We start from the raw sequence: 8,793 nt of genomic DNA, 5'->3' as shown, positions 1-8,793 counted from the left end.
AAGGATCCGGTGACTCTTCCCTGTGGACACAACTACTGCTTGAGCTGTATCAAAACCCACTGGGATGAGGAGGATGGGAAGAAACTCCACAGCTGTCCTCAGTGCAGAGAGACTTTCAACCCGAGGCCTGTCCTGGTGAAAAACACCATGTTGGCAGATTTAGTGGAGGAGCTGAAGAAGACTGTTCTCCGAGCTGCTCCTGCTGATCACTGCTATGCTGGACCTGAAGATGTGGCCTGTGACTTCTGCACTGGGAGGAAACTGAAAGCCTTCAAGTCCTGTCTGGTTTGTCTGGCCTCTTACTGTGAGCAACACCTCCAGCCTCACTATGAATCTCCCTTTTAAAAACACACCTCGTAGGGGCATTCCTCCATCAACCTCCCGGGAGAACATCTGCCCTGAAGTACGGCAATTGATGAAGATGTTCTGCCATGATGATCAACAGTGTATCTGTTATCTCACTGCTGCTCTGTGGATGAACATAAAGGCCACGATATAGTCAGCTGCAACAGAACGGACTGGCTGGAACGCTAGAAGTCGGCAAAGAATCCAGCAGAAGATCCAGCAGCGCCAGAGAGATGTGAAGGTCCTTCAGCGAGAGACGGAGACCATCAATCGCTCTGCTGATAAAACAGTGGAGGACAGTGAGAGGACCTTTACTGAACTGATCCGTCTGATGGAGAAAAGAAGCTCTGATGTGAAGAAGGAGATCAGATCTGAGCAGAAAACTAAAGTGAGTGAGTCAAAGAGATTAAGGAAAGCTGGAGCAGGAGATCGCAGAGCTGAACAGCAAAGATGCTAAGCTGGAGCAGCTCTCACGCACAGAGGACAACACCCAGTTTCTTCACAGTTTCCCTCGCTGTCAAAACTCTCTAGAGCCTGCAGACTCACAAAGACCAAAAACAAATAGCCTGTACTTTGAAGATGTAATGGCAGCCGTGACAGCAGCCAGAGATCAAATACACAGACCATTCTTACTGAGAAATGGCCTTCAGCGGAGCCAACGACCAGAGATGAGTTCTTACAATATTCACGTCAAATCACGCTGGATCCAAATACAAAGCAGAGACATGTCTTGTTTTATCAGAGGACAACAGAAAAATAACATTTAATGACGCTACGTCACCTTCTAAACATCCTGACAGATTTGTTCGGATATCTCAGATCTTGAGTAAAGATGGACTGACTGGACGTTGTTACTGGGAGATGGAGGTGAGCAGGAATGCTGACGTAGCAGTCGCTTACAGGAGTATTGACAGGAGGGACACTGCAAGTGAATTTGGACTGAATGATAAGTCTTGGGCATTACGTTGTATCAATGGTTATACCTTCAGACATGATAATCTCACTCAGCATCTCAGGTCCTGAATCCTCCAGAGTAGGAGTTTACCTGGATCACATTGCAGGTATTCTGTCTTTCTACAGCGTCTCTGAAACCATGACTCTCCTCCACAGAGTCCAGACCACATTCACTGAGCCGCTCTATGCCGGACTCTGTCTTGGTGGTCCTAACGGAAACACTGCTGAGTTGTGTAAACTCAATTAGATGAAACTTATTGTGAGATGTTTAAACTTGATAATCAATAATATCAGTGACTGTTTAACTTGCCGTCTGTGCATCTGTTTAATTTTTCCTGTGTTTGACGAATAAGATAACTTCATATTACCGTCTAGTCCTCTGAATAATTGTAAAGCTTTAACTGATTTGATTTAGCAAGTTAAGAAGAAGAAACAAGAACATTTTTGCTGTTATTGGAGAAATGTAATGGGTACAGCAACTATAAGAATGTTTTCTTAAATGCAATGTTAACAATCATGAGTTTGTAAAAGGTAATAAATTTGTGCTTGTGACTTTTTAAAATCATAGACTGAGTGATAAAAGTCTCATTCTTATAATCATTCAGCCACTTTTACATGAATTAATTCGTGTCAAATGCAGAATGTGTATGTATGTGTGATCATTTCACATCATGCCTCATCTTAATCACTTCATTTTTTAACAGATATAAACAAGACAAGTTAATATTCAAACTGGGCTGGTTTCCTGAAAGGAATTGAAATCCAGGACTTATTCAATCAATAGCTTACATTTTTTTTTTATTAAGACATTCTACTTTCTTGAATGATAATGCTAACAATCCATCCATCCATCCATTTCCTTACTGGCTCATTCATGACTCTCCTCCAAGCAAGGAGGGTCCTCCAGACCACATCTCCCCAGCAACACTTCCCAGCTCCTCCTGCTGGTTCTAACCCGGAGAGATATATAATCTCTCCAGCGTGTTCTGGGTCTACCCACTTTGTTGGATGCCTAAAGAGCCAGAGGCGTCCAGGAGGCATCCTGATATCAAATAAATGCAGCTGGCCCTTCTGAAGGACAGAAATGCAGATCTAGTTCACTAGATGTTTGAGCGTGTTTACCCCTTTACAGGAAGATTGAAGTGATTTGTGGCCTGGCTGTGGTAAGGTGACATTTTGTGTGTGTTTATATCGAATGCAGAATGGTATGTTGGAACGTAGATGGACTGGTAAATCATTTCCTTTACATCAGCCTCATCTTAGACAAAACTCTGGTACAACGCCCGCATCATGTACAGTAGACTAAATATCATTTTGAATCAAACTCGTGCTGGTTTCCCTGAAAGGAATCTCTGAGGATGAGGAGGTAAATCGTATTGTTGTTCAGATCAATCAGCTTAAACATGTTAAAAGTTTTCTTATTAAGACATTCTACTTTCTCTAATGATAATGCTAACAATGATTTTAATATGATGTATTGATATGAAACATGTATGTTTGATGGGATCATGGCTCAGGCATTCCGTGACAACAAACCCACTAGGATAATATATATGGATCAATAAGTAATGCTTTCAACTGTGAAAATAAAAACTGATGCAGTGGCATCATGATAACCAACTCTGTCTTTTGACTGTTGTCTTCCAGCTTTGGTGATCAACTTTATCTAAATTAGTTAGTTAAAATGTTTAGTTCATAACATTATGTTAAACATTTAGAACCATAATGACTTCTAGTAGATTAAACAGCATCATAATGTTGGCGAGTGTCTGGTGCCCGGCCTTGGCGCATGGGGCCCGGCCCATGGTGTTCGTTATGGACTGTCCATAACGAACACCATGTTTGAGCATAGGGAGGTTCATAAGTGTACTTGGTACCAGAACATCCTAGGTCAAAGGCTTGGTTGGCCGAGGGTCTCCTGAATCAGCAGGCAGGTACCGGTTGGCCAGAAGGGCTGCAGCTGCGGCGGTTGCTGAGGCAAAAACCCGGGTGTGGGAGGAGTTCGGGGAGGCCATGGAGAAGGACTTTCGAATGGCCTCAAGGAAGTTCTGGCAAACCGTGAGACGACTCAGAAAGGGGAAACAGGGCTTTTCTCAGGCTGTGCTCAGCAGGGGGGGAGAACTGCAGACCCGGACTGGGGATATTGTCGAGCGGTGGAAAGAACACTTTGAGGAACTCCTGAACCCGACCAACACGTCCTCTGTGGAAGAGGCAGAGTCTGAAGACTCAGGGGAAGTCTCGTCCATATGCCTGGCGGAGGTCGTTGAGGTAGTTAAAAAGCTCTTCAGCGGCAAAGCGCCAGGAGTGGATGAGATTCGACCGGAGATGCTAAAGGCTCTGGACATTGTTGGGCTGTCTTGGTTGACACGTCTCTTCACTGTCGCGTGGAAGTCATGCCTGTGGAGTGGCAGACCGGGGTGGTGGTTCCCATTTTCAAAAAGGGGGACCGGAGAGTGTGCTCCAATTATAGGGGTATCACACTGCTCAGCCTCCCGGGAAAGTTTACTCCAGGGTGCTGGAAAGGAGGCTCCGTCCGATTGTCGAACCTCAGATTCAGGAGGAGCAATGCGGATTCCGTCCTGGACGTGGAACAGCGGACCAACTCTTTACCCTTGCAGGTCTGTTGGAGGGTGCATGGGAGTTTGCTCATCCAGTCTACATGTGTTTTGTGGACTTGGAGAAGGCCTTCGACCGTGTCCCTCGGGGAGTCCTGTGGGGGGTACTGGGGGAATATGGGGTACCTGGTTCGTTACTACGAGCCATTCGGTCCTTGTATGACCAAAGTGAGAGCTGTGTCCGGATACTTGGCACAAAGTCGAGCTTGTTCCCAGTGCGTGTTGGCCTCCGCCAGGGCTGCCCATTGTCACCAATCCTGTTTGTGATTTTCATGGACAGGATTTCAAGGCGCAGCCGGGGGAGGAGAGTTTCCGGTTTGGGGACCTCAGAATCGCATCCCTGCTTTTTGCAGATGATGTGGTTCTGTTGGCTTCTTCAGAACGTGACCTTCAGCACGCACTGGGGCGGTTCACAGCCGAGTGTGAAGCGGTCGGGATGAGAGTCAGTACCTCCAAGTCTGAGGCCATGGTTCTCTTCCGGAAAACGGTGGATTGCACCCTCTGGGTTGGGAGTGAGTCACTGCCCCAAGCGAGGAGTTCAAGTATCTCGGGATCTTATTCACGAGTGAGGGTAAAATGGAGCGGGAGATGGACAGGCGGTTCGGTGCAGCGTCAGCAGTGATGCGGGCGTTGTACCGGACCGTTGTGGTGAAGAAGGAGCTGAGCCGAAGGCAAAGCTCTCGATTTACCAGTCCATCTACGTTCCAACCCTCACCTATGGTCATGAGCTTTGGGTAGTGACCGAAAGAATGAGATCGCGAATACAAGCGGCCGAAATGAGCTTCCTTCGTAGGGTGGCTGGGCTCAGCCTTAGAGATAGGGTGAGGTCAGCCCTAGAGGGACCCTCCTTGACTTGCTGCCCCCGCGACCCGGCCCCGGATAAGCGGGGGCAGCGTTCCAATGTGAACTCCTACAGGATGGCTGAACACACTGCTAACGGAAACTCGTAAATACATGCTTTAAATGTTGCCAACATTGAATCAGCTCAGTTTCCTTATATGAAGCAAGAAGGGAACACAAAATACAAAGTTATTGTCATTTGTGCAAAACAAAAAGTATCAAACAATGAGGTAGAATCTCAGCTGCTTACACATATGATTGGACATACTCACAGGCTCATCTCAGGTCAATACATCGACCGAAAACCAGCTCTGTGACCTGTAAAAGGCAGCTGAACATGCTACTAAAGATCAAACCAACTATTAACAAGAACAGGAGGCTATAAATGCAGCAAACGCTCATTGCTTCATGTCATTGAATGCAGCACTGACAGCCCCTCCTGGTTCTCTCCCCTTTTCCTGATCTACCAGTTTGAAAGGTATAGGTGTGACCGACATGCTGTGAACTGCAAGAGTTGCCAAACCAGTTTTACTGCGGATCAGGTGACGGATGTGTAAGAAAAAAAGGGTTTGGCTTCCTTTGTGACGCATTTATTTGCTGTGAGGAACAAGAAACAACATTCCTTGTTGTCACAGAGGTGAAATGGCGCAGCGATGAGATCAAGGACGAGGTGAAGTTCTGCTGTTCGATCTGTCTGGATCTACTGAAGGATCCGGTGACTTTTTCCTTATGTAATTCATCTAAGACGAGAAAACCCCTAAAATGTCTTACCCAGTACGTAAACTGAACTTTATTTCCCTGTGAGTACTTTTCACCGGTAACTGTCACAGTTCTGCTCCATACTCCCTGTCATCCTGTCTCACTCTCCCTCAGTTCATCTAGCAGCCACTCCCACCTCACCAGCTCAATCACTCTCACCTGGCCACTTTGCTGAAAACCAGCTCTGTGACCTGTAAAAGGCAGCTGAACATGCTACTAAAGATCAGACCAACTATTAACAAGAACAGGAGGCTATAAATGCAGCAAACGCTCATTGCTTCATGTCATTGAATGCAGCACTGACAGCCTCTCCCTTTTCTCAAACACAGAATCCAACTCTGACTGTTTATTTCCTGGTTATCTCCCCTTTTCCTGATCTACCAGTTTAAAGGTGGGTGTGACCGACATGCTATGAACTGCAAAAGCTGCTGAACCAGTTTTACCACAAATCAGCTGACAGTTGTGTAAGAAGAAAAAGGGTTTGGCTTCTTGTGTGACGCATTTATTTGCTGTGAGGAACAAAAAACAACATTCCCTTGTTGCTGCAGAGGTGAAATGGCGCAGCGAGGAGATCAAGTAGGCGAGGTGAAGTTCTGCTGTTCGACATTTCTACATTAACAAACAGGTTTTAAGTAACTTTTTAGTATTTTTTGGGAGATGTTCTACTTCTTTCTACACCACAGTTCAGATATATAAATATTCTACCTCTTACTCTACTACATTTATCTGGTTATGTCACAGTTCTTCCTCCATACTGTCAGTAGTTCCATACTCCCTGTCACTCTGTCTCACTCACCTAATTGGCTCACTCTGTTCACCTGCCTGTCACTCTCTCTCAGTTCACTCCGGCCACTCCCAGTTCCACTTCCAGCTCACAGCCCAGCCCCCTCTCTCTCTCACCACACTCTCCCTCACTCATCTAATCAGCTCCAGTCGGCGTTCAGGCCATTCTGACCCGGAGTTCCGGCCGACTCCTGACCCGGCGGCGCCCCCGGGTAACTTTTCTTATTTCCAACTGTGGTATTTGTGCTTTCAGTTAAATAAAGTAAATTATATGACTTCTGCTAACACTGCTGCTGACAAATGAAAAACATAGGAGTTATAAAAGTTATAGTGTATAAAAGCTGATAACCTCCAATGTGAACTCCTACAGGATGGCTGAACACACTGCTAATGGAAACTTGTAAATACATGCTGTTAATGTTGCCAACATTGAATCAGCTCAGTTTCCTTATGTGAAGCAAGAAGGGAACACAAAATACAAAGTTATTGTCATTTGTGCAAAACAAAAAGTATCAAACAATGAGGTAGAATCTAATCTGCTTCCACATATGATTGGACATATTCACAGGCTCATCTCAGGTCAATACATCGACCGAAAACCAGCTCTGTGACCTGTAAAAGGCAGCTGAACATGCTACTAAAGGTCAAACCAACTATTAACAAGAACAGGAGGCTATAAATGCAGCAAACGCTCATTGCTTCATGTCCTTGAATGCAGCACTGACAGCCCCTCCCTTTTCTCAAACACAGAGTCCAACTCTGACTGTTCATTTCCTGGTTATCTCCTCTTTTCCTGATCTACCAGTTTGAAAGGTGTGACCGACATGCTGTGAACTGCAAGAGTTGCCAAACCAGTTTTACTGCGGACCAGGTGACAGATGTGTAAGAAAAAAAGGGTTTGGCTTCCTTTGTGACGCATTTATTTGCTGTGAGGAACAAGAAATGACATTCCTTGTTGCTGCAGAGGTGAAATGGCGCAAAGTTAAAGACTTTTAGTGTCGACCACAAACCAGAGACGGTGTTTCTCCATCAGGAGGCTTCAGCAGAGAAAACTTCCTGCTTCACACTTAAAGCTCCAAATGTTTTTATAATATCTTCCAGCGCAATGAGAGGAATGTTTTTCACGTTAAACCGAGTTATTGATAAACGTACGTTAGCTGAAGGGAATAAGTCGTCTTCTCTGAACCTTCAAATCTTTAAAGTTTGAAAAACTGCACGTTGAAAATTTATCTAACACATAAAAACATTTTTAAAAGCCGTTTTAAACACTTTCTGTGACGTCCATGTCTATAATGTGTTATAAACATAATTATGTTAACCTGCTCTGTCTTTTTATTGTTGTCTTGGTATTACTTTGTAGCAATGGTTATACCTTCAAACACGACAATCGCTCACTCAGCATCTCAGGTCCTGAATCCTCCAGAGTAGGAGTGTACCTGGATCACAGTGCAGGTTTTCTGTCTTTCTACAGCGTCTCTGAAACCATGACTCTCCTCCACAGAGTCCAGACCACATTCACTGAGCCGCTCTATGCCGGACTCTGTCTTGCTGGTTCTAACGGAGACACTGCTGAGTTGTGTAAACTCACTTAGTTATTAAAGAGCCAGAGGAGAGGTAAATATTAAATAAATGCATTGGTACTTCTGAGGGACATAAATGCAGATGTAGTTCACTAGATGTTTAGCGGTTTAGCTTTACAGGGAAGATTGAAGTGATTTGACGGAGGCTGGCTGTGGTAAGGTGACATTTTGTGTGCGTTTATATCGAATGCAGAATGTGTATGTATGTGCGATCATTTCACATCATGCCTCATCTTAGACAGGAACTGTATTTTTTTCATTGTGTACAGTAGACTAAATATCATTTTGAATCAAACTGGGCTGGTTTTCCTGAAAGGAATCTCTGATGATGAGGTTAAATCTTATTCAGATCAATCAGCTTAAACATGTTAAAAGTTTTCTTATTAAGACATTCTACTTTCTCTAATGATAATGCTAACAATGATTTGTAATATGATGTATTGATATGAAACATGTATGTTTGATGGGATCATGGCTCAGGGCATTCCATGACAACAAGCAATGCTTTCAACTGTGAAAATAAAAACTGATGCAGTGGCATCATGATAACCAACTCTGTCTTTTTGACTGTTGTCTTCCAGCTTTGATGATCAACTTTATCTAAATGAGTTAGTTAAAATGTTTAGTTCATAACATTATGTTAAACATTTCGAACAATTATGACTTCCAGTAGATTAAACAGCATCATAATATACAGAATATATTAGATCAAAGTTACAGTTGAAGCTTTTTCTTTGTAAATTATAGAGGAAAGTGACTAAGTACATTTTCTCCAATATCATTTTGAGGTGGTGGCACTAACAATCTGTCTGGTACATTTATCTGAAGTCTAGAGTGACTGGTTACTCTGAAGATTCATATTTTACATTCAACATTAGAGAGGTCATTCGGTGTGCAAAACATCACTTTGGTTCAAT

The 8,793-nt window shown here is 44.1% G+C and overlaps 1 pseudogene; it reads left to right on the top strand.

Moving 5' to 3' along the window:
• The first annotated feature begins 147 nt into the window (after window positions 1-147).
• LOC129115719 (tripartite motif-containing protein 16-like) lies at window positions 148-7,874 on the top strand (annotated as a pseudogene).
• Window positions 7,875-8,793: the final 919 nt, after the last annotated feature.

The sequence above is a fragment of the Anoplopoma fimbria genome, unplaced genomic scaffold (genome assembly GCF_027596085.1).
Source record: "Anoplopoma fimbria isolate UVic2021 breed Golden Eagle Sablefish unplaced genomic scaffold, Afim_UVic_2022 Un_contig_12241_pilon_pilon, whole genome shotgun sequence".
NCBI lineage: Eukaryota > Metazoa > Chordata > Actinopteri > Perciformes > Anoplopomatidae > Anoplopoma > Anoplopoma fimbria.
This window is presented reverse-complemented; position numbering and strand designations above follow the sequence as displayed.